At 39.4% G+C, this 27482-nt stretch overlaps 1 long non-coding RNA gene across 1 annotated transcript in view; it reads right to left on the bottom strand.

The window, feature by feature from the left end:
- LOC123462265 overlaps positions 1 to 20601 on the bottom strand; it is a 174516-nt gene extending 153915 nt beyond the window's left edge. Inside the window, exons 1-2 of the long non-coding RNA XR_006638177.1 lie at positions 20510 to 20601; positions 14578 to 14641 (exon numbers count right to left, since the gene is read on the bottom strand). This is a non-coding gene — a long non-coding RNA (uncharacterized LOC123462265). The remainder of the gene's footprint in view (positions 1 to 14577; positions 14642 to 20509) is intronic.
- Positions 20602 to 27482: the final 6881 nt, after the last annotated feature.

Here is a 27482-nt window from a genome sequence, read left to right on the forward strand (position 1 = left end):
GAGAAACCCTGTCTTAAAAAATAAGGTAGAAGGCTAGAGAGTTGGCTCAGCGATTCAGGTGCTTTCTGCAAAGCTTGACTACCGGGGGTTGATTTCCCAGTACCCACATAAAGCCAGGTGTGCAAAGTGGCACATGCATATGGACTTTGTTTGCAGTTGCTAGAGGCCCTAGCATTCCTATTCTCTCTCTTTCTCTGTCTGTATCTCTTCTCTCCCTCTCTCTCTGCATATAAATATACATATATATATGTATATATATATATATATATTTAAACATAAGATAAAGAAAAACTGAGGAAGACACCTGCTATTGGCCTTTAGCCTCTGACAACACACACACACACACACACACACACACACACACTAAGTAGTAACAAAGAAAGCTGCATATTTCCTCCTGCTGCTGGATTCCAGTCAAACAGTTAAAGCAAATCTTGGTGATTTGTGAAATATCTAAGAAATGTTCATTTAAAATGCCAAGTTGAGGGAAAACTCTAGGCAGACAAGTTTGTAAAAGCATTTTATTTATTAATTTGAAAGACAGGCTTAGAGAGAGAGAGAGAGAGAGTAAGAGAGAGGGTATGGGTACACCAAGGCCTCTTGATACTACAAAGAAACTCCAGATCATGTGCCACATATGCATATATACATACATACATACATACATATATACACATATACACACATGCATTGGGAGCCAGAGGTTGATGTCAAGTACCTTCCTCAGTTGCTCTCTACCTTGTTTTGAGACAGGGTCTCTTACTGAACCTAGAGTTTACTACTTCAGCTAGACAAGTCAGCCAGCAAGCCCTAGGGATCTGCCTGTCTCCACCATGTGTGGCTGTTATTTTGGTGCTGGGGATCTGAACTCAGGTCCTCATGCTTGGATGGTGTTGAAGTCAGGTTTGAATTGCTGGTAGAAATCACCCAACAAAGAGCAGCTTGTGGGGGAAAAAAAGGTTTATTTTAGCTTATAGGTTAAAGAGGAAGCTCCACAATAGCAGGGGAAAACAATGGCATGAGCAGAGGGTGGCCATCACACCCTAGCCAACATAAGATGGACAATAGCAACAGGAGAGTGTGCCAAACACTGGCTTGGGAAAACTGGCTATAAAACCCATAAGCCTACCCCCAAGTACACACTGCCTCCTGCAAATGTTAATTCCCAAATCTCCATCAATTGGGAACCTAGCATTCAGAACACCTAAGTTTATGGGGTCACCTGAATCAAAACACCACATCCCACCCCTGACACCCATAAGCTGACAACCATACATAATGTAAAATACAATGCATTCAGTCCAACTTTAAAAGTCCCCATAGTTTTTATCAATCCCAATGATGTTCAAATATCCCCATAGTACAAGATCTTTTAACTGAGGCATAATACCAAAAAATTCCCCAAAATACCCATAATGGCACAGAATAAACATTCACACTACAAAAGATGGCACTGCATAGCAAAGAAATATTCAACCTATACAAGATTTAAAATAACCAGGGCAAACATCAAACTCTGTAGCTTCAAGTCTAACAACTCTAGCCAGTGAGAAATCTCTAAGTTCGAAAATTCTGACCAGCAATAAGTCTTTGGCATTCCAATTCCGCCCCTCCAGCTAGGCTATTCACAATCCAGGAAAACTTCATTGGGGTCCTGTACTAAGAAGTTGTGTAGGGCTGCTTTGCATAGAAATGGACTGCTTTCCTTAGCAGCCATCTTATGGTCCTGGCATTTCTATTAGGTCTCCATTGCAATCCACAGTTTATGCTCATGGCCCCATGGGGTCTCCATGCAGGCATCCAGCAAACCTGCTTCACACTGCCCATGGCTATTTCCAAAACACAAGACTGTGTTGCAGATTCAATGATCCTCTCTTTCTTGCATTTCTTATACTCCACAATACCAGGTAGGATGCCAATTTGTTAATGGGGGGAGGGTAAAGCAGACTTTGAAGAACAGGACACTCCTTGAGCATTCAGCCCCTTCAAAAGAGTCTACATTCTTCTGTTGCCCCAGTACAGGTCAGCTGGCCCAATCTCAAAGGTTGTAATCTCTCAATTGCAGCTGAATGGGCAGCAGTTCATCCAAAGATTTTTCTTTCTGTGCCATAACCCTCTGCTTATACCAGTCCATTTCTATGCAAAGCAACCCTACACAACTTCTCAGTACAGGGGCATAACAGCAACTTTCCCACACAAACTGCTGGCTCAGGCAAGCAAAGCTCTTTCATAAGCCAAACTGCACAGTCCATAGTTCTTACTGCATTCAGGTTTCTCAACTCTGACCAGAATAGTCCATTAAGCTGTACTTTCAGCACTTCAAGGCATCTCTTAGGCCAATATTTCAAATCCTTCCACATTCCTCTTGAAAATCAGCTCCAAAAGGCCAAAGCCACACAGTCAGGTATCTAGCAACAAATGACACCAGTCCTCTGTACCACTTTACTGTTGCAGTTAGGTCCACATTGCTGGTAGAAATCACCCAACCAAAAGCAGCCTGTGGGGAAAAAAGAGGTTTATTTTGGCTTACAGGCTCAAGGGGAAGCTCCACAATGGCAAGGAAAATGACAACATGAGCAGGGGGTGGACATGATCTGGCCAACATAAGGTGGAACATAGCAACAAGAGAGTGTGCCAAACATTGGAATGGAGAAACTAGCTATAACACCCAAAAGCCCACCCCCAACAATACTCTGCCTCCAGGAGGCATTAATTCCCAAATCTCCATCACCTGGGAACCTAGCATTCAGGACATCTAAGTTTATGGGGGCACCTGAATCAAACTACCACAGATGGCAAGCACTTTGCTCACTGAGTCATGTCCTCAGCTGTTCCAAATATTTGAATATTTTGCTGTCTCAGAAATAAAGCACAGGCTCAGTTTGTTTGATGTAAGTCTCCTGTGGGTCACTGAGGGACTGACTGTCTCATAATGCAGTTGTCCTACTCAAGGCCAGTCAGAAATAAGATCAGGACTAGAATTTGTACCCAGACTTTTTTAATCCCATGATTTAATATGATCCTTGAAATAATGAGTGCCCAAAGCAATAATTTCTCAACTCCAAGAGGCATAGAAGACAGCCTTGGAGAGAAAGCATGCATGGCTCTGAGGAGGCAGATTGAAAGGTGGGGCACCAGCATCAAACAGAGCCCAACGCTTACCAAGGGCTTCTCAGCGGACAGTATTTTCAGCTTTATTGTAACATCAAGCTCATTATCCTATTACCTACTTAGAACCAAACAGATACAAAACCAGTTAAATGAATTAAGTAAAATTCCATTCTAATCCTTGGAAAACAAGTGTGATAGATTTAGAGAATATCCACTTTAAGGCCACTCTCACCATCTCAAGCCTGGACAGCAATCTACTTAAGCATATATGAAGTCCAACATATATGTCATGAATTTCATATGATCTTCATGTGACCTCTACTGCATCTTCATATTTCAAATCAACTTTCTTTGTGGGGAGATTAAGTGATACATTTTTCAAGTTAATACTTTTTCTCCAAAAAGTTATTGCTAATATTTACTCCTGCAGGTATAGCCATGCCAGATGTCCTCAAATGGTATCCATTTTGACTGGTCAGATTTCCTTTTTGTTTTTTCATTTTATTTATTCATTCATTTATTTATTTTTAACTTAAAAAATATTTCATCTTTATTTGATACAGAGAGAGAAATATGCCGGGAGAGAGAGAGAATGGGCATATCAGGGCCTCCTGCCATTGCAAACAAACTCCAGATGTGTGTGCCCCCTTGTGCATCTGGCTTACTTGGGTCATGGGGAATTGAAGCTAGGTCCTTTAGTTTTGCAGGCTAGCACCTTAACCACTAAACCATTTCTCCAGCCCCTATTTTTAACTTTTTTATTGACAGCTTCCATTCTCACAGACAATAAACAATGGTAATTTCCTGCCCTTCCCCATTTCCCCTTCAAAACTCCACTCTCCATAATATCCTCTTCCTCTCTCCATTAGCCTCTCTTATTTTGATGTCATTGTCTTTTTCTCCTATTGTGAGGGTCTTGTGAAGGTATTGCTAGGCACTGCAAGGTCATGGATATTGAGGTCAATTTTTGTCTGGATGATTGCATTGTAAGCAGTCCTAATCTTCCTTCGGCTCTTACATTCTTTCCACCACTTCTGCAATGGACCCTGAGCCTTGGAAGGTGTAATAGAGATATTTCCATGCTGAGCACTCCTCTGTCACTTCTTCTTAGCACTATGGTGCCTTCAGTGTCATTCCAGTGGTCACTGCCATCGGAAAAGAGAAACATTCATACCCATATATTAATGTTATTCTCACTTTTGATTAGAGAAGCTTCTCTTTTTAGATTTTAGTTTTGGGGGACAGGTTCTCAAACAGTGAAAACTGGCCTCAAACTTGTTATGTAGTTAGGCTGGTCTTGAGCCCCTGGTCTTCCTGCCCCTACCTTCCAAGTGACAAGATTACAGGCATGTGCCATAACACCCAACTTGATATTTCCATTATCATCCCTCTCTGCCTAAATCAACATCTATATTCACTCTTTCTATTATCTGTGTTCATTGCTGAACCAAGTGCACCTGAAAGGAGATCCAGAATTATCTTTTTTTTAAATATATTTTTTATTTGCAAGCAGAGAGAGAGAGAATAGGCATGCCTTGGCTTCTTGCCACTGCAAACAAATTCCAGATGCATACACCACTTTGTGTATCTGGCTTTATGTGGGTATTGGAGACTCAAGCCCAGGCCATTAGGCTTTTCAAGCAATTGCCTTAACTCCACCCCCAGGATTATCATTAAATGTCAATATTTTAACCTTGGTTCCTTCCATTAGTTAGGTGTACAATTTCTGGGACTGTTTCCTCACCTGCAAAATAGAGGTAATAATATATGTCATTATAACATATATAATTATTTATTGAGGAGAATATGTGAGTTAATTCATGAATAGTGCTTCAATCAGAGCTGCCTCACAGTGAAGCATTCAATTATTATTAGCCGTCATTTGTAAGCATGTAAAGGTCTGGTAGTCGCCAGCACTTCCACTTTAAAGCCCTGTCAGTATGATATGATGGAGGAAAAAATTCAGGTGAATTCTGTAATCATTTTAGATTATCTGACATAAGAATGGAAAATATACTTATAGAGGACACAACCCAAGACAGATTCCTTTGAGAGACACTGTGTACCTGAAGAGAAAGTACAGGTATTGGAGGAGCTTAAATATGATAGATAAGTTGCTTTCAGATGGCTCCATTCCATGATTATTGATCTGCATTTTGTGGAAACATCTCTTAAACTTTTGCTTGTTTAGGGTTGTGTTTTTGTTTTATTTTGCTTTGTTTGTGAGACAGGGTCTCCAGTATAGAACCCATGCTGGCCTTGAAGTCACAATCTCCCTGCTTCAACTTCTTCAGTAGTGGGATTACAGTTGTGAGTCACCAGGCTTGGGTATTTATTTAATTTTAATACATAACATAGTTCTGTGCAGTATAAATTTATAAGCCAATTTCTCCTTTCCTGTGGCTTATGCCCATTTGAGTTGAATGATAGCATTATTGAATGCTTATCAAGTAACAGGCATCTTCCAAATATCTTACATATGATTACTCCCTTCATGCTCCAATAAATCTATGAAGTATAAGTACTATGATTATTTAAATTTTGCAAAAACCTGAATTAACCCATAGAAATATTTTTAAATTTTCCATAAATCATGATGCTCCTAACATTGTAAAGACTGAAATTCCACTTAGACCATCTGCCTATCAAGTCCTTGCTATCAACCATTCAACTGCACAGTTTCTCATATAGTATACAGCCTCAGATCACTAAGATGATCTTTTATACAATGCACAGTTATGGAAGGAGGGATGTTTATTGAAGCTGACAGATCCAGGGGAAGTTCCAAAATGGCAGAAGAAATGGGCTCCCCTCTTAGGGACAGAAACCCCAAGCCAAAAAACTCAAAAGCCACACCACACAGCACACTTCAGGGACTTTAGGTATTTTGCCTACCTTTAGATTGGAATTTCTCTCCACACCTTATGGCTGGACACAAGACCTGCCCAGGGACTCCTCCTCTAGCCAGGTGGCTGGAAATCTAAGAAGTTTTAACAAATTCCTGAATCAACTGAGAGACAAGGCATCAATTCAAACTACCACACTCCCTTCATGCTCCAATAAATCTATGTAATATAAGTACTATTATTATTTAAATTTTACAGAAAACTGAACTAGCCCATAGAAATCTTTTTCAATTTGCCATAAATTATGATGTACCTCACATAGTAAAGACTGAAATTCTACTTAAACCAACTGGCTGTCGAGCCCTTGCTATCAACTATTCAACTGCACAGTTTCTCCTGGGATACATACATGCATAACTTCCTAACCACTCTTGTAGTTATGATTAGTATTTTATATATGTGAAATAACAATTTGTTAATAATTTATCCCAAGTGTACACCTACCATTTGCCATTTTTTGCACAAGGTATTCCAAACATGTGTTTTGAATTAAATTGAGTACAAAACTCCTGGAAGCAAATTTTGGAAAAATGACCACGTAATGGACCTTGCTCCATCAAGGTATGCTTTCTGGGTCTACTAAAGATGTCCAAGAAAAGCATTAAAACTATAATTTATATTCCTCCTTTCACATAGTTCTCTAAACCAAAATATTTAAAATAAAACTGGTTTTATTTATAAAAATGATTTACAATCACCATAGGAAAATGGGAAACACAATTAAAAACACAAAAGAAAAACTGAAAATCACCTTTCATGATACCTCTCTGAAATAATTCTTCTTAAAATTTAGTTTAGTTCTGTCAACTTGGTTTTCTAGACAACAAAAAACTATTTCATTAGTAATTTTGGTTATATATTATTATTTTAAATTACTCATAATCTCATTAACATATTTTATACTTCCAGTTGAGAATACCATAATCTACAGTCTTAAATCAGCTATGTAAGGTCAACAATAGGCATACCCACAAGTATATAAATATAACAAAATACATAAAATAAAATATAATACTTTGATAAAATATAATATTATGGGCCCAAAGAACTATCTACATACTTTGCCAGATTGTGTAGCTTGATCAAGAGCTTAGTCCCCCAAGGCCCTAATCCATGCAGTAGGAATCATTTGTATGTTATGAACTTTCAATGGAAGTAGAGGAGGATATATGTGGAAACTTCTTGGAGGCATTTCTGGCATATCAATGGCGCTTAATAAAATTTAATTCTCCCCTTTTTGTCCTTTTTATGCTATTAGGTTAGGAGTGAATGTACTCTCATCTTTCACAGAAGGGAACATTATTTCCTTACTAACTTATTTATTGAGCAGCTATTAAATTCAAGTATGGGTAGTCTCCATCCATGGTTTATTTCTACTGACTTTGTTTCATTCCACACTCATTTAAACTTAAACAACTCTCAAGTATATAACTGATGCCTTTACGTTCCATTCCAACTACAGATCTCAGCTTTTGATGTAAAATCCAACAATAGTCAGCTCATAACTGAGCATTCCACTGTTTAGAATAGAGAAACTAAGTATTTAGGGCATTTTTTTTTTCAAAATCTGCTAGGCTGCATCCTACTTTCAGATAAGACTACTTGGTTCATGTCTCTATAGGGAACACCAATGCTTTAGGTTCTTTTGTAGAGAGGGGCACAGAAATGGTTGGGTAGCATCCATCACAACCACTCATGAGTATCCTCCTGGTGTGAAGCTGAAAGTGCCTTCCTGTTGCATCCTAGTTGGTCTGCAGAGTGTGGTGGTACTTCTCTTGTTGCTGAGATAATACCTGACACAGCAACTGAAAGAAGGGTTTATCTTTTATTACAGCTTGGAGGGATTCAGTCCATCACAATGGGGAAGACATTATGGCAGAAGCATGAGGCAGCTGATCATGCTGCATCCATAGCCAAGAAGCAGAGAGCGACGAATGCTGCTGGTGCTCAGGCTGCTGTCTCCTTTTCCTGCATCCCAGACTGAATGCTGCTGCCCATGGTTAGAATGAGTCTTCAATCTCCATTAACCTAATCTAGAAAATCCCTCACAGACGCTCCTGGAGAATTGTTTCTGTGATGAATTAAAATCTTGTCAAGGATTTGACAACCATAGTAACCATCTCATAGAATTCTCAGGATCCTTCTCTGAAATTACTAAAAATTTGGAATTATTAAGGCTTTCTACATTACACAGATTGTATCAGCCATAATCCTACTGATGGTGTCAGATCCTATGACACAATAAAGTCTAAATTGTGACATTTTTTGAGTATAAGCCTGCTGCATTAGTTTTACATATCAGTGAATGGGATCTGTAATTTCTGCTATGAGAAAAATGTGTTATTTCCCCTGCTTTAAATTGGAAAAAGAACAAGTACAAAGTTGTTCTCTAGAAGATTCATCTGTTCCTCAACTTTCCTCTAGAATTTTTTGGGTTTTGCTTCTATCAAGTATCCCCCCTGCCATTGCACACTCTCAGTAGCAGCAGCAGAAGTGAATGTTGAGTTTTGCTGCATCATGTGAACTTTCTGTACATGAATATGAGTATGTATACATATACATAATTTATATATATATATATATATACATATATATATATATATATATATATATATATATATATATATAAAATGTGTGTGTGTGTACTGAATATCTGTGAGGCACCTGAACACTAATTTTACCATAAGAAGTAATGTCACGTGCAGAAAGGCACTTTAAACAATGGCTAAAGTGGTTTTTAAATTAAGAAATTGTGTTATGTGTGTTTTTGTGTGTGTGTGTGCAGCTCTGCTCTCATATGAATCTTTTCTCCCTCAATCCCACTCACCATCCCAAGCTTGTTCCCTTCCTTCCCACTGTGCCATCCTTTATCAACCAGAGCAGTCAAATCAACCCTTAGAGTGTTCTTAAAAGCACCATATGCCCAACAGAAGAGCACTTGAATTACTCTGTATATCAGGACCTGCTGTACATCACAACAGATTATTAACAGAAACCAAAACTAGAGCACTGTGTGATCTTATAACCCATCAGAAACTACCAGCTGAGAGCACTCTGAGATCCCTTTATTGCATCTCCAGAATTTATCTCTACTAGCTGCATTAGTCATGCACTAGAGGATGCTTGGATACAAATGACTGTGACCTATTGCTTAGCCATCCTACTTCTTTCTTTGTGGAGGGTGGTGGGGGCTCAAGAGAGAACTTTGCGGCAGGCTGGCAAGCTAGCTACTTCATAACAAATAAACCAAAGAAAAGGGAAGGAAGGAAATTAGTCAATTAAATTTCATAAATAAATTCCTTGAGTGCCTTTTAAAAAAATTTTAGTAGACTTTTCCCATTAAAAGAGGAGTGGATAATAATAGGGTCAAGACAAGTAAAGAACATAAATAATTAACATGTATTAATTTTATTTATTTATTTGTGAGAGAGTGTGTGCCTGAGAGTGTAATGGGGCTTCCAGAGCCTCTTGATGCTACAGACTCCAGGTGTATGCATCACTTTGTGCACCTGTCTTGACATGGGCACTGGGGAATAAGACCTCAGCCAGCAGGCTTTGCAAGTAAGCACCTTTAACTGCTGACCCATCTTCTCATCTTGCATATTTTTTTCCCTTTACTCCAGACAGCTTTGTTTTTCTCATTTCTGAAATCTGTCATACGTCCAGGGCCTCATCCTGCCTTGAAAAAAAGTTTCAGATTGTACCCAGTGTGTTTTAAAATTTTCAAGGCTTTAAATTGGTATCATTCCCTATAAGAGCTTTATATCTAAAACAAAGATGAATTTCAATCTCATATAAAATTGTTCAGAATCAGAAAAAACAGGTATCCTTCCTCTACTCTCCCCTATTTCAGAGGGAAGCCACTTTGAAATAAAATAGGAACGGGCAAGCCATTCTTGTCAGACAAGGCATAGTACAATAAGGAAAAATTATTAGGTGGTACAGTCTACTAAAGTGCAGTTGGTCATGTAAGGCATAGCAGTTCACAGGAAACTATAGAAGCCTTTCTTACATGACATGCAAGCAAAATGGCAGGTTTGAAAGTGGTCTCTTGAGGCAGCTTGTAGAAGTGGTTACATATGTACACAAACATAAGGATGGTCAGACCACTATGATAGGGCCTATGAAAGATTATAACTTTATGACCATGATCTTTATAGACACATTATTTCTAGAAAACACTATATCCATAGAAAGGAGTAGTTGGTCTAAAACTTCAGCTATAGTATCTAAAATGGGTATTACTGTAAATAGAGTAAATGTTACAAATCTCAGTTGAAAAAGTCATATAACTAGCTCTACCAATTATATAAGATTACAAGATGGGGCTGGAGAGATGGCTTAGCGGTTAAGCGCTTGCCTGTGAAGCCTAAGAACCCCGGTTCGAGGCTCGGTTCCCCAGGTCCCACATTAGCCAGATGTACAAGGGGGCACACGCGTCTGGAGTTCGTTTGCAGAGGCTGGAAGCCCTGGCGCGCCCATTCTCTCTCTCTCTCCCTCTATCTGTCTTTCTCTCTGTGTCTGTCACTCTCAAATAAATTAAAAAAAAAAAAGATTACAAGATGAAATTAAGTTCTTAAGATTTATTATATCATATTATATTATGAGGACTATTTTAAGCATTCCATATTTTCTAAATATATTTAAAACCTAGTTATACATTATTAATACTAATATTCCTCCAGAAAGATAATTATTGGTCTTCTTTAGTATAATACAAAGCAATTTTATTGAGAATTAAAAAGTCTGTGTTTGAATTCCATTTGTCCCCATGACAAAAAAAAAAAAACAACTGTAATTTTCTCACTCCAATTCTATCATTGTGGAGTACCATGCTCAATGAAAAATATTAGTACATAAAAGTTGGTGTAGTTAAGAAAACTTAAATATCTTACCTACACCTGTAGTAAATTAACTGTCAAGTCAAACTACTTTCACTTTTGCTTAACTTTGAATCAATTTTTTTCCTCAGAAATATATAGATGAAGCTATCAACTATAAATTAAGAATTTCTTTTGTGGCCTGATTTTTCATATTTGGGTAATATATTCATATGTATTTTCATTTTAGCTGTGTATGAATGCCAGCAAGCCGCCACAGGAAACAGACTACTCCCTAGTCATTCAGATAAGAAACTGATTAATGATAGGACATGTCTTTCTTGTGTGAAGGACAGTCACAGCCAGTAGATGCCAAGGTCTAAGTAATCCAGCAATATCAAATTGCTCCAGATTAAAAATTAAGTTCCTGGGGCTGGAGAGATGGCTTAGCGGTTAAGCGCTTGCCTGTGAAGCCTAAGGACCCCGGTTCGAGGCTCGGTTCCCCAGGTCCCACGTTAGCCAGATGCACAAGGGGGCGCACGCATCTGGAGTTCGTTTGCAGAGGCTGGAAGCCCTGGCGCGCCCATTCTCTCTCTCTCCCTCTATCTGTCTTTCTCTCTGTGTCTGTCGTTCTCAAATAAATAAATAAATAAATAAATGTTAGAAAAAAATTAAGTTCCTGAGCAAAATGAATTGCTGAAATAGGAAATCACAGACGCTAGGATGATCATGCTTCATGGCCTCCACGTCAAGCATCAAATCTCCTTGAATCTTGGGATGTCTTCCAGCAGTAAGTTTTTTCATGTTTCTTGTGAAGCAGCCAGTTAGGAAGCAGCCGAACTCCAAATACCTCATCCATTCAGCAGCTTCCTATATGCTGGCAGGCAGGAAAGGTAGGTGAAGCTTTCTGTTCCCAGCTTCTGATTTCTGGATTGCAGCTACAGCAATGTGCTCTGGAACCACACACTGCTCCATGGTAGCATCCTCACTCCTGCCACTCCTGATGGCAGCAGCTAACAGTTTCTCCATGTCTCATCTGTATAATATACTGGGAGTCATTCCTGAGGGTCAGCATGAGGCTGACTCTCATAGCCCTAGAAACTTTATAAAGCCCTTATTGTCTCCATTAACTCCAGTTTTGGTGAAAATATCTGAAGCTTTACAGCCAAAACCCCATGATGATTTCAACTTAAATGCCTACCTTCACTAACTCATAATGGTTGCCTAGAATGATGGAATAGGAAGAACATGGTATGCCAGGTCTGTCTGTCATAGGAGAGGAGGTCATTATGCATCTTTCACTTTTGTTAACATCAACCTTGCCTAACACCATGCATTGATAACTAGCTATAGAATTTGGAAAGATAGGTAAAATTTCAAATTTTTACTTTTATTCAGAAGTATTATGACAATCAACTAGGCAAACCAAAATTAAACAAAGATTCCATAAAGGGAAATGCTACATTTATTCACAGAAATGCTAATTGAACCATATGTGATTTATCATACTCAAAATAGATAGGAGTTACTTTAACACAATCCTACAAACCCAATCTTCCAAGATAAAATGCTCTGGCCATTTTGTTCTCTGAGCTTTCTAAAAAAAAAAAATTGCACACTACTGGAAAGAATTTGAAATAAATTTAAACTAAATTTAAAAAAATACTATTAAAAAATAATGTAACAACAATTCCCAAGTCCTTCTGCTCCTTTCCTTTCTAAGTATTTACCTCAGTGAGGTGGGCTGGAAAGCTGGTTTTTCCCCACCCGAAAGGCAATCATTTTTCCCCTGGGAGTGTTAATACCTCAGTCATTTAAGCTTCCTAATTTGATGTTTTTTGGTGAAGAAGGAAACCTTAAATGAGGAAAGGAAACGCTGAGAGGAAATTACTTGCACAGAACTTAATCGTTTTGTGATATGAAGCTGTGATCACATTTTTTGCACAGTATGAGTCAGTCATATAAATGTTTAGTTTACTTAGCTTCTTAATTTGATATGAAACGAAACTGGGAAAAACTCAACAAAATGTTGTTTTTCATGAGTTACACTATGCTGATTTCATTATTAATATAACCAATCCCCCATATTTGTAAGCATATTTGCTTTGGGAGGGCTTTTGGTGGGCATAAAGATCATTTTAAAAAAAGTATGTTTCTAAATGAATTACTAGGCCTATGCTATAATTTCAGTAAACCTGCCTCCCACATCACGATGTGAAGATCATGGTTATAGTCACTCTCCGTGTCAACACAATGTAAGTAGGGTTCATTATGAAGCTCTTTGGAGACTTCTGACATGATTACACTCTCTTTGTAATCCACAGAAAAGAGCTCTTCAAAAGGTAACAATCCAGTGAGATGAGATGGGAACCATCTGGTTCACTTGTAAATCATATCCTTATTTTTTTTTTTTTCCTCATGGTATGTCATTGCTGTTCTCTCCTATTAGCACCAGAGAATGAAATTCACAAAGGTTGGATTTATTTTTTTTTTATCCTTACAAGAATGTAAAAAGGGTTGAACATCAACTATTAGGACAGTTCCTGACTAATGTCTGACAGAGGCTTCCATCAAGCCCAGTCCCACAAATCACCTTTCTTGATGTAAGCAAGTATGTTCCCTAATGGTTTCGTGTTATAAGCTAGCACTTCACACTAATTTCTTTCTGATAAATTTTATGCCAATCTTTTTCATGTTATTTGTACGTGTGTGTGTGTGTGTGTGTGTGTGCGTGTGTGTGTGTGTGTATAATCTCCTTCAGACAGGTAGAATAGGCTGTAACTAATAATAGTTACCTGGAATAAGTACCTGGAAAGCTCCCATGGCCAAGAACTTTTCCTGCATCAGGTGCCAAAGTGATGGAAAGCCGATTATTGCCAAAACACAAAACAACAACCTAATTTATTTCACAGTAACAAATACCAACAAACAGTGCCTGATCAGCTTCTTGGCAGTTCAAAACACTGAGCAAGCCCTAGGCTGTGTGTATGCCTTTGGGTTATGCTTCCAATTTTAACAAAAGAGTCAGGGAGGAAGGACAGACATAATGGCTCCTTTCAGCTTAGTCAAAATTCATCTAGCAAATCTCTTCCCCAGTTGGTACAGGACAACATAGACTATGGGGTCTCTAGGGTCCCTGAGGTCCAGAGAGAAACAATGCTACTTCAGCTAAGCCACAGGCTTAACTATCTGCTCTTGAGCTAGCTTCTGGAGAGGACTGAATTTAACTTTCTAAATGGAAGCATGTCTCATGAAATTTGATTTCCTAATTCTGCCTTGCATTTTCTGAGAGCAATACCTCTTCATATTTCTGATCTTGCCCCCATGCGATCTAGCAGCTTGGCACAGTGGGGAGCGTCTAGGCCTTGAAGGCAGATGCCCTAGATTGGAGTGTCAAATGTCACATAGCTCATGATCCGAAACAAGATACTTCACTTCCTTGAGACTCAGTGTTCTCTTCTGTATAGTTAGATTAATAATATCTCATTATCAAAGCTACAGTAGACAGAATAAGGGCCCATAAAATGTCCACAGTTCAGTTTCTGGCACCTATGTGAAAAAGAGACTTTGTAACATATGGAGTTAGAGATGCAAAACTGTCTTGGGCATTATCTAATCATATGGACCTGTAGAAGTGGAGATCCTTTCCAGGTTGTGATTACTAAGATATGTGACAATTTAAAACAGGAACAACAACAAAAAGAAAATAGAAATGGCAGTGTAAGAAGAACTTGAATTACCACCGCTGGCCTTGAAGATGGAGGCAGAAGCCATGAGCCAAGGAATGCAACTGCTTTCTGGGATCTGGAAAAGGCAAGGCAAGGAATTCTTTTGTAGCATCTGCAAGATGGAGTACAGCCCTGATAACAATTATTTTAGCCCAGTCAGTCTTGAAGAAGTCTAAGATTGAACTTTTGAATTGTTTTAAACTGTTATAGCTACAATTAAAATTGCCAAAGCACAAATGTTGTAAGAAAGTATAAGAGGGCTTATCACAATGCCAGCACAGACAGATGAAACCCTAAACATGCATTTCCTTCCTCCCACAATTTTACCATGAAATAATCCATTCATTCAGCAAGAAATATAAGTATATTGTATGTGGGACCCTCTCCTAGAAGCTCAGAGTTCACATTCCAATCAAAGCAATGTAGTTATTTCTCATTAAGAGACTGGGAGAGAGAGGTGTGCTGCATCATGCCCTATGCATGCACATACAGAGGCCAGAGAAGATATCAGGTGTCATCTTCTGTCACTCATATGTAGGTTTCCTTGAGGAGTCTGTGATGGTTCATCTCTGGTTGCCAACTTGACAGGATTTAGAATCACAAAAGAAACAAATCTCTGGTCATATCTTTGAAGGAAATTCTAGATTAGATTAGTGGAATCAGGAAGGAGGACTCAGCCTGTGGGTGGAGCCATCTCCATGGCTGGATTCTTAAAGTATATAAAGGGAAAAGCTAGCTGTGCATTCACCATCCATTCACTTCCTGGCTTCCTCTTTCTGTCTCAGAACTATAAACTGAAATAAATTCTCACCTTCTCAAATCTGCTTCTGGTCAGGTATTTGTCTACGGCAATAAGAAAGTAACTGTCACAGAGTCTCTCCCTGAACTTGGAGCTGCTGTTTCATTGGTTTGACTGGCTGGTCAGTACACCTCAGTAATTCTCTGATCTCTGCTCCCCACAGGACTGGGGTTGCAGATGTGAATGGCCAAACCCAGTTGTATATAAACATATAAGGGTGCCGAGGAGTTGAATTTAGGGTAAATCAGACCCTCTCAGGCCCTTATTCTTGCATAGCAAACACTCATCCACTAAGTCGTCTTTCCAGCCCCAATTTTGCCCCAATTTTTTTACACCATGCTCAAGTAGGCACTCGATGTTCTCAATTATTGTATCTCAGACCACAGGACATAGAATACATCAACAGGACTTAGAAATGGCTATATATTCCCTGATCTTGGACCTGCTTGCTTGCTTAGGGTTGTTAAAAAGGTCTCTCTCTCTCTCTCTCTCTCTCTCTGTCTCTCTTTCTCTATTTCCAGGTTCCTGGCAATGTACTCAAAGAATTAAAAGGCCCATACAACTAGTAAAGCAAGAAATTTCATTAAGAAACAAGCAATAGGAAAGGTCTTATATACTGTCAAAGGGGCAGCATGCTACTCAAGTAGAGAATCCAAGAGACCCAATTGTTGTCTGGATTTTTAGGGGAGGATGGACCAGCTTCCAGAGGTGCAGTTTGAGTAGTGCTATAGTTTGATTGACAGATTTGGGTTATATAACATTTTTTCTGCTATGTATGTTCTAATTTTAGTCATATGTACTGTCAGTTATATACAGGCACAAGATGAGAAATAGGGATTTTTCCCTAAAAGTTAACTTAAAGGACATAGTTTTCTTACTACCCATGTACCCAAAACCAGTTTAAACAACCCGTGCTGTGCTGATCCAAATCTAAGAACATAGTTGAATGGATACTGATGATGAATAATAGCTAAGGAAGTCATTGTTTGGAGGGGGTGTGTACTTGCAGCTCAGGGATCCCAGGTTCCTGGCCAGTTGCTAAGTACATTATTAGGAGAAGGTGTGTTTACTCCTCAAGCCACACAGTGTCTAGAATAGCTAACCGCTCCCCTGTGCTTGTCTACCACAGAGTGAGTTCATTTTAGTGAAACTTTACAATGAGAAAATGATTTATGATTATCTTTGTGATTCGGAAGCAGATGACAATGGAATGTTACTGATGGGCAACTTTTCATGTGTCTGTGTTTATATGATATCAAAAATCCAGCCCCAAAGACCACTGTGATCTCTAATAGCCACCAGGCAGAATCTTTGAAATTCTCTTCTGAAGGATACATAACAGACAGGGAGCAGCAGAAGCAGGGATAAGGTGGGGTGGAAGGAGTGAGTAAGTAGGCAATGGCAAGAATTAAATTGTGGCCATTTTCTTAAAAGTGTCATAAATGGGGCTGGAGAGATTTCTCAGTGGTTAAAGGCACTTGCTTGCAAAGTCTAATGGCCTAGATTGGATTCCCCAGTACCCATAAAAAGCCAGATACACAAAGTGTTACTTGGGTCTAGAGTTCATTTGCAGTGGAAGAGGCCCTAGTATGCCTATTCATTTTTTCTCTCTCTCCTTGTATATAAATACAAAAAAATTAAGTGTGATAAGTAGAAATATTGAAAAACCCAGAAAATCATCTTTTTTTCTAAGTTCTCACCAGACTGAATCAGCTGACAGACACACTCTCACTTGGAGGTGACCTTGGAAGTTTTACCCTGCTTCTTGTTGTCCTTTTGCATGTTTGAGCCTCCGTAAAGACAGAGGGACTAGAGAGCAGCGGCTTCCTCTGAGCATCACCGCTGTTCAGGGTCCTCAGCAGATGTGTCAGCCGCTGAAGTGATGTCTGCCTATTACTGTAGTCTCTCTCAAAGAATCCAGGCCGTGAGCTTGGGAAGGATTGTGGGGCTCTGTTAGATTGGTTGGAGCTCTTCTCATTGTTACCCTTTCTTGTCTGTGGTTAAACATCTGTGTGATTTTTTTTTTTTTGTAATGTTTTTATTGATGTCAGGATGCTGGTACAGAAATGAGAATGACACTCTATGATGTGGACTCCTGGATTCCCACGTCTCTCCTCCCCCAAAGCAACTGATAGAGCCTGAGAACTGTTCACTCCATGGCTTAGTTCCCCTTATCTTTGATGTCCCTGGATGTCAAAGGTTGTAAATTTAGTATTGATTTTATAAAGTAGTTTTACTCTAACATGTCAGTTATGATTAACTTCAACCTGGAAGAAGCTCAGCCACTGGTGTGGATTTGCACGCGATGTGGCTTCCCTGCTCCTCTGAGTAAATGCTTTATTTATTAACCTCTGCAGTGCTTTGTGGAGGCCAGGGCAGCCCCAAGCCACAGCTCACTCGCTCCCGGCTCTGATCCTCCAGCACCTGGGTCCTTACATTAAGCTTGAAAACCTAAGTAGATCAGAGAAACGAGACGTATCATTTGCTGGCATGTCAACAGACAGAAGAGTTTATAGATCACATTATACCCCAGTGGACAGAACCAGAGAGAGAGGAATGAGAAGTCTTTCTTGAGTTTCACACCCCTCCCTTTCTTCAAGCTCCCAGTACCCTTATGTTCCACCACAAGGATGGGGGCTATTTCTATAATAACAATGATAAAAGCTGACATTTATTGAACGGTCTCTATGGATTGGCCACTTAATAAGCATCAGGCATAGTACTAGAGGCTTTGGTCTAATTCTCACATCCTATCTCACTATGAAGTGAATATTTATTAATTGCCATTATTTGCTACTGCTACTGGTCCCACTGCACTGATGAAAGATCCAAGGAAAGATCAAGCTCACATAGCTATAGCTGTTGGAGCTGGACTTCAACCAGAGGCAGTCTGCTGAAGAGCCCTCATTCTAGAGCCAAATCAGAAAACTGGGAAATAATAACTTTGCACTATTCCTGCCCAGATAGCTCTTTGGCTTAAATTAAAATACTCTGTTCTTTTAATTTTTGGCATGGGGGGGTCAGGTATGGTATGCATGCATATGTATGTGTTCATATATGTGTGGGCACATGTGTGCCTGTGAATGCAAGTGCGCATGTATGCATGTGCATATGGAGGATAGAGGCTGACATCTGGCACTCCACTCCATGGCTCTCCATTCTTTTCCTTGGGACAGGGTCTCATGCTGACTCAAAGCTCACTAATTTGGCCAGACTATCTAGCCAGTGAGCTGAGAGATCCCATCTCTTTCTCCCTAGCACTAGGATTATAGGAGTGTGTCACTGCCCTGGTGGATTCTGGAAATCCAAACCCATGACCTCACATTTGTGCAGCACTTTTCCCACTAAGCCATCTCTCCATTCCCATTCTAAGACTGTATCTCTTGATACACACTGGTTTTGAGTCAAAGCAATAGAATTCACTCCCAATCCCATGTTGCTCTCTTAAAAAGAGGAAGGCAGTTGGTACTTTTATTATGTGCCCCGAATACTTTCTCCTTACATTTGGGAACATTTCAACCTTGGATGAGGAAGTTTGGGACACTCCTATGGCCAGCAGCTCTTCTGAAGCTACAGAGTCATGTTATTTGCCAACTGCTCTTTGCAGATGCTGTATAGGGGTGCCCTGCTTCTGGACTAAACAAATGGATCACAGCCTTTCCACCTTAGGAAATATTACATGGATGACTCAAAAAGCAGGTGCTTCACGAAAAAAATCTCATGTTAGAATGGGTGAAAACTCACAAAAACTGCATCACTGGAGTTCCCTGTACAGCCTGCAGGCAGATACTGCACCAGTGCACTCCCTATACATACCATATTTACTGCTCATGTAACCTGGGAGAGGGGTCTTGTCTGACTTGTAAACTTCTTGCCAGTTTCATGAGTCTCCCTCTACCCTCCTACTAGGAACTATTTCAATCCTATTGAAACAAACATCACGGATAAGCTTTCATTGGGAGGACGCTACTCTGCCTGCTCCAATTCAATGTATTTAAGCACACAGAAGAGATGCCTTCTCTAAATAACTCTGAATGTGTCTCTTGAGACCATTTCTACAAGACAGTCATAAGTGTTAAGTCCTGTGGAGCAAGTCTCCCCAACTCTCTGCAGACAGTCAAAGAAAGGTTAATCTTTTGATAAATTATCATCTCAAAATTCATGTTCCAGATGGAACTCAGGCCTAAGCTAAGTACTGAAACCCTTCTCTATTTTTCCTTTTAGTTTTGTCAGTCACCTACATCCAGAAGGTAAATTTGTTCACTTTGGGAAAAAAAAGACTACTTATAGAGCAGAGATATGTGGGCAAAATTTTATTCTTGAAGGAGTATATGAGTGACCACACAGAAAAACCTTTTTGTAACCATTAAAAACAATTGAGTAAATTACTTCAGTTCACATTAAAACTTTCCATTTGGGGGTGAGAAAAATGCACAGCAGTGATATGCCATAACAAACAAAAATAGCTCCAAAAAATTTGTCTTACATAAATATTCTTATTTATAAACTTATACATATGCATTTATTTTTAGTTGTACACAAGCAGGTTAGAGAAGATTAATCTCCTACAAAAACCTATCACACTCATCAAGATTGAAAAGGTAATCAAAAACCTCCCCAAAAAGAAGAGTCTAGGACCAGATGGCTTCTCAGCCAAATTCTATCAAACTTTAATGGAAGAACTAAATCCAACTTTACACAAATTGTTCCACATAATTGGGAAGCAGGGAAAGCTCCCCAACTTCTTTTATGAAGCTAACATCACCCTAATACCAAACCCAGACAGAGATACAACAAGAAAAGGAAACTATAGGCCTATATCTCTGATGAACTTAGACACAAAGATCCTTAACAAAACCTTCACAAACTGAATTCAATAACACATAAAAAGCATTATCCAACTACATCAAATAGTGTTTATCCAAGGAACATAGGGTTGGTTCAACATATGGAAATCTGTCAACATAATGCACCACATAATAAACTTAATCACAAAGACTACATGATCATTTCAATAGATGCAGAGGCATTCAACAAAATACATAACTTCTTTATCAAAACGTTGGAAAGAATAGACACAGACAGTTTATATCTCAACACAATAAAAGCTATATATAAAGCACGTAAAGCCCAAATAATACTTACTGGGGAAAGATTCAGTGAATTCCCATGATAATCAGGAACAAGACTTGGGTGCTAACTCTCACCACTGCTCTTCAACAGAGTACTGGAAGTCCTAGCCCAAGCAACAAGACAGGAGAAAGAAAGAAAAAGGATACAAATTAGAAAAGAAGTCAATCTTACCAAAAGCAATATATAGATTCAGTGTAATAACAATAAAAATTCCAGCATCATTCTTCACAGAGTTGGGAAAAATGATCTCAAAATCTATATAAAATGTAGCAGACCTCAGATATTGAAGCATATCCTCAGCAAAAGAAACACCACTGGAGGTATCACCATATCCAATCTAAAGCTATATTACAAAGCCATAGCAACAAAAACAGCATGATAATGGCATAAAAACAGAAACACAGACCACTGGAACAGAATTGAAGACTCAGACCTTAGGTCAAGTAACGATAGCTACTTGATCTTTGACAAAGGCCCCAATAACCTAGACTGGAGAAAATTCAGCATCTTCAGCAAATAGTGCTGGACAAACTGGACAGCCATATGTAGAAATATAAAATTAGAGCTACACATCTCATCATGCACAAAAACAAAGCCCAAATGGATTAAAGACCTCAATAGAAGACCTGAAATTCTTCTACTACTGGAAGAAAAAATAGGAGGATATAAGATTGGAAAAAGACTTCCCAAATAGAACCCCAGTAGCTCAGAAACTTAAACACTCAACCATTGGGATCTCATGAAGCTGAAAAGTCTCTTCAAGACAAACAAACAATAAGCATGGCCAACAGATTACCCATAGAATGGGAGAAAAAAATTTTCCGGCTATACAAATGACAGAGGCCTAATATCTAGAATCTACAAAGAACTCAAAAACCTAAACAACAACAACAAAAAAAAAAACACTGACAAAATGGGGCAAAGAACTGAATAGAAATTTCTCAGAAGAAAAAATATAAATGGTGTATCAGACAGCTTCAGGTTCACTGAGATGAACTTCCAGACCAGGCAGTTATGGAGGAAGGGATATTTATTGAAGCTTACAGAAGCTTCCAGATCCAGGGGAAGTTCCATAATGGCAGAAGAAGCTGGCCTGCCTTCTCAGGCCCAAGCAGACAGAGAGAGAGAAGCACAAGCCTAAAGGTCAAAAGCCACAGCACACTTCAGGAACTCCAGCTAGGCACACTTTGCATATCTTTAGATTGAAATCAGAAACCCACCACCACACCTTAAGATCACCCAATGACATTGCCTCCAGCCAGGTAGCCAGCAGATGCAAACTACAAATAACTGAATATATTGGGGGCCATCTATTCTATTCAAACCACCACAAATGGCAAACACACACTTAATAAAATTGTCAACATCTCCAACCATCAGGGAAATGCAAATTAAAATAACCATGACCTTCCACCTTACCCCAGTAAGGATAGCAAACATTAAAAAAAAAGATCAAATGAAAAAAAAATGTTGGCAAGAATGTGGAAATATAGGGGCCCTCATTCATTGTGGTGGGAATGTAAACTGGTACAACCACTATGGAAATCAATATGGAGACTTGAAAAGGATGAATATAGAGTTACCAATAGACCCAGTTATTCTCTTACTAGGCTTTTACCCTAAAAGCTCCATGCCTCCATTCATAGGTATTTGCTCAACCATGTTTATAGCTGCTCAATTCATAATAGTTAAGAACTGGAAATCAACCCAGGTGTCCATCATTGGATGAATGGACAACCTAAATGTGGTATATTTATATGATAGAATTCTACTCAGCAGTAAGAAAAAAAATGACACAATGAATTTTGTTGAAAAATTGTTGAATTTGGAACAAATCATACTCAGAAAATCACACAATTACAAAAAGACAATCATCACATAGTCTCACTTATCTGCAGTTTCTAACCTGGATCAGAATGAGTTGCTGACATACCTGACAGGCATCTCAAGGCCTGAACAATAGGGAGGATAGGCTTGAGGAGAGGAGAAGAGTGGGAAGGAAACCAAATTGAACTGGTACCATAGAAACCTACATCCTGAAATATAGACTAAATGGTTAAACCTTCAACAGGATTGTAGGGAGGCCACCTGAATCGAAAGGCCCTAGAAAGGGTGAGGTGAAGCCTAACCTTAAATTTCTTCTGTTTCTTTTTTCTTTTTCTTTTCTTTCTTTTCACTTGGTGCTGGCCTATAACTCAGTTCCAAGATGTGGTTAGCACCCACAATGAGCTGTTGATCAGAAAGACTTACAAGGTTCCACAAAACAAGACACACCTCTGTCAGAGCACTTGATTACCCACCATAGGTAAGACCCTATTGCTGAAGACACCATATGCTGTTGGCACAGAACATGGAGAGACCTGGTTGGAATCCAGAAGAGAGCCAGTCCCTAGACAGTTAGCTGGTTTAGTGCTGGAAGGTGCTACATGAGCTACTGGGAGAAAGTGGCCAACATCTTTCTGAGCAACTTGAGGTGTAAGCTACTCAGAAGCAAGCAACCTGATGTAATGCTCACAGAAGTGCAATAGTGGCACACAGTGATAATGGGAATCAACTGCTCTTAGATTGACTAACAGATCTGCTCAGTGAAAGGAACTCGTATCCAAAACTGCGAAACAAGTCAGGATCATATCCAGATAATGATTTTGCACTCTAATGTCAAGATCCCACTATTCTTGAGCTATAAGAGGGTCTACACCCATTAAATTCTCTCTAAATTAACAATGGTTATCCCATTAAACATGTGCCAACTTCACTCTCTATTAGAGATTCTGCTTCTCTTTTTCAGACGGGAACAGGACCTAAGGAGATAAACTACCCATCACACTGTACTTCAGCCCCAGCTGAAACCACAGAGGAACTGGGAAATGAGGAAGAGTGCTGCTTTCTCAGTGAACCTGATACCAGCACAAGAGTGAAGGAGACAGACACTGAGGACACTCAACACCTACCAAACCGTAGATCCAGAGGCCCCTAATGAGGCCATCACTAAAGTAGACTTAAAACACACCCAACATGGCTCAGGGAATTTTGTGGAAGAGGCAGAGGAAAGATTATTAGAGCCACAAGTTGGGACATTATGCATAGAGACATTGTCTCTTCTCCATAACTGACTGCTGCCCCCAAGAATGCATGATTCACAATTCCTATGGGGATAATCTACATCCCCAATGAGGAGGACCCTTCAGAAAAGGGGTAGGAATGAGGGAAAGGATTGTGCCAACATGTAGTGTTTACATACTAAGTATGTCCATAACTCATCAAAATAAATTTTTAAAAAGCCTAACAACCCAGGTTTGAGTCCCCTGTACCCACAAAAATCCAGATGCACAAAGTAGTGCATGCATTTGGAGTTCATTTATAGTGCTTAGTCTCCCTGGTGTTCTCCCTTTCTCTCCTTGCAAATAAATCAATAAAATATTTTTAAAATGAAAAGAAAGAAAGGATACATGACTAGCTTGGTAAAACACAGTTGCGGGACTAGAGGGATGGCTTAGCACTTAAGGCACTTGCCAGCAAAGCCAAAGGACTCCACTTCCTCAGGACCCATGTAAGCTAGATTCACAAGGTGGCACATGCACCTGAAGTTTGTCTGCAGGGGCTGAAGGTCCTGGTGCATTCATTCTCTCTCTCTCTCTCTCTCTCTCTCTCTCTCTCTCTCTCTCTAATAAGTAGATAAATGAAAATATTTTTTAAATTAAAAAAAAAACACAGTTTTGCATGAAGGAGTGGAGAAGTGGCAAAAGAAAGACATCCTCAAAAAATCTACATGTATGACATGATAAGATTCCATTCATTGAAATCATATGTATACAAATCACATGAAGGCATGTCCACATGCTGGTAAGAATTGCCTCTGATATCTGGGATTTTACTGCCTTCTTCCTTACACTTTTATGGCTTTAAATTTTATAGTAGACTACTAATCAGAAAGACATTAAGGCAATAACTATAAAAAACAAGACAAAGAATTAAGAGGCACAAATGAAGGGGTTAACAGTATAGAATGTGGAGCCAGGTGACCAAATTTAGCTCTTGGCCCTGTCACTCATGACTGTACAAACCTAGGCTAGTTATGTCATTTCTGTAGGCTTCAGTTTCCCCATACATCATGTAATGCGATATCATGTAATATTATGATAATGTTATCATAGTGCCTATTTTATTTGGCTGTTAAACAACTGAGTGAAAAGGATGGGAAGATGGCTCAGCAGTTAAAGTCACTTGCTTTCAAAGCCTACTAGTCCAGTTTCAATTCCCAAGCCATCCACATAAATCAGATATGAAAAGTAGCACAAACATCTGGTCATTGTATTAGCAGGAGGACCTGATGTGGATACACACACACACACACACACACACACACACACACACATACACACGCATGCAAATATATGTTTTAACTTAAAGTATTGAATGATAAATATAGATAAGGCTTTCAAAATGGTGTCTAGAACATTCCAAATGCTATAAAAAGCTGGCTGTTATAGTTTGTTTGTTTACCACTGGTTGAAATATCTAAAGGCTTAGATACTATGATCTTTAAGAGTTACATGTTATTCTACTCTTCAGGTAATGTAACTTTTATTTCTAGTAAAAATGAAAGAGAAAGAAAAGAAAGAGGAAGAATAAAAAAGAAGAATATGTCCAGAAATAAAACAGCCCCAAAGGCTCCACCTGTATGCTGATAGGCAGGGTAGGACTGGTAAGTGTACCTCAGCCCTGGCGGTCTTGCCTGGTCTGAAGAATTCTCTTCCCAAATTTCTGGTCACCCATGTTCTTCAAGAAGCATGCAAGTTTATGTTGGTGATCTTTTTTTTCTTACTGTTAGGATAGTACATGTCATTGACATTCACATCATATTCCCTAATACAGGATTGAAAACTACTTTTAATTAGTTCTAAATTCAACACATGATGTTGAATCTATATCTTTCTGAAAGTTTGCTTCCAACTTGATCCATGTGATGTTAGTGCCAATTCTTTTTTTTGTTTTTAAAGGGGCCTTATGACTTCGGTTACACCATTTCTTTCTTTCTTTCTTTTTTTTTTATTTGAGAGCGACAGACACAGAGAGAAAGACAAATAGAGGGAGAGAGAGAGAATGGGCACGCCAGGGCTTCCAGCCTCTGCAAACGAACTCCAGATGCATGCGCCCCCTTGTGCATCTGGCTAACGTGCGACCTGGGGAACCGAGCCTCGAACCGGGGTCCTTAGGCTTCACAGGCAAGCGCTTAACCACTAAGCCATCTCTCCAGCCCAAATGCCAATTCTTATTAGCTGCACAGTGCTGTGTGCTGACACCCATGACAGACTTCCTGAATTCAGTCACAAAAGTACTTATAATTATCCCTAAATGAGAATGTACACACATTTCCAATAGTCACTATATCTATCAAAGTTCACATCAGAGAAAACGTACACGTTCCACCCAGTGGCCTTCAGTTCCAACAACTCCTATTTCTGAAATGCTTAGAAAATCGACTCTTTCAACCTTGCTGGCTAAAACAGATCTGAGGCAGATTCATTTCAACCCAAGCCCCTTATTTGATATACGTGTGTTCCTGAACCCAACTAAAACACATACCAAGCCATTTCAAAAGGCAGTGATAAAATTACTTGGTTAAATATTTTGGCTAGACTTTCTGTTTTCAGAGCCCCAGGCTTTGTGTTCCTTGGTGCTGCATTTGCACATGGTGGTTTAGGCCTGTATTAAATGGCACTATGTGTGCCAACCTCCCTAGGAACTGTGTCCCACAGGGAGGGCCCCAGGCACCCTTCACCACTATGAGCCACACCGAATGAAAACTTCAAACCTCAGTAACAGCTTTCAAATCCCCAGGCCTTTAACATTTTCAGGAATGCTGGCTGTAAGCCTCTTACAATGATCACAGGTCACAAAGTACCTCATTCCATTCAAAGTGAGGCATTTATAAAATCACATTAGTTATAATTCAGAAATTCTCCTAGCTCAGGCTGTGCAGCATTCTGGTTTCATCTTAGATTTCTATATAAGCTCTCATTCATTTTGTAGCAGACTTTCTTTTCCTGCTCTATGTGACTAGCAACCCCTTCCAAGCCCTATGACCACAACAGGTACATGGGACATCGCAGTGGAAGTCCAGCTTTTTCTTAGGAAAAAGAAAATTGACTGTTAAACTTTGCTTACTTTCATTACCTTTAAAAACTCATTAAACAGGATTCTACCTTTTACTTACTGAAGTGTTTAAAACCCTTTTTAATGAAAAATCCTAATCCGATATAATCACACCATAAGTACTTTTTTTCTGTTCGAAGAGGAAATAGTGTTAAGTTTTAATGCATACCTCTGGCAGCCTATAATAAGTATTCAGTCAGTTTTAAATCCGATTAGTGTAACTGTTACAGATTAGAGAAAAAACTCCAAGTGATTGGAGCAGTCCCCAACTCAAGAGACCTCACTTAGGGGCCTGGTCATTTGAAAGGAACAAGACCCTTGAATTCTGTACATCCAAAATTTGTCTAGACTGTTGCTTTGATTGCAAGGAGCTATGCCAGTATTGTAGGAAGGCAGGTAAATGAGCAAACAGGAAGTGGATAGGGCAGAATGCAACCTGGGCAAAACAAGTGCAAGAAAGAGGATTCAGAAAGGGCAAAGTCAAGCTGGACATGGTCACCCATGCCCTTTAATCCCAGCACATGGGCTGCTAGGAGTAGAATTGTGATGAGTTCAAGGACAATCTACGATACAGAATGAATTCCAGTTCAGCCTGTGCCATATAGTGAGAGCCCGCCTCAAAATAATTTTTGAAAGTGGGACAAATCACCCAGGAAGAGAACTTTTTGGAAGAGGTACCTCCTAACAGGGGCCTTAAGAAACAGAATCCCATAGGCAATCAGATTAGGATGTACTGGCTAAGTGGAGGACAGAATGATACAGTTCTTTTCCACACTGAGGAAAAGTTGGTTGCTGTGAAGTTTAAGGGAGCTGAGAGGAGCTCATGTTT

This window comes from Jaculus jaculus, chromosome 7 (genome assembly GCF_020740685.1).
Source record: "Jaculus jaculus isolate mJacJac1 chromosome 7, mJacJac1.mat.Y.cur, whole genome shotgun sequence".
Lineage (NCBI taxonomy): Eukaryota > Metazoa > Chordata > Mammalia > Rodentia > Dipodidae > Jaculus > Jaculus jaculus.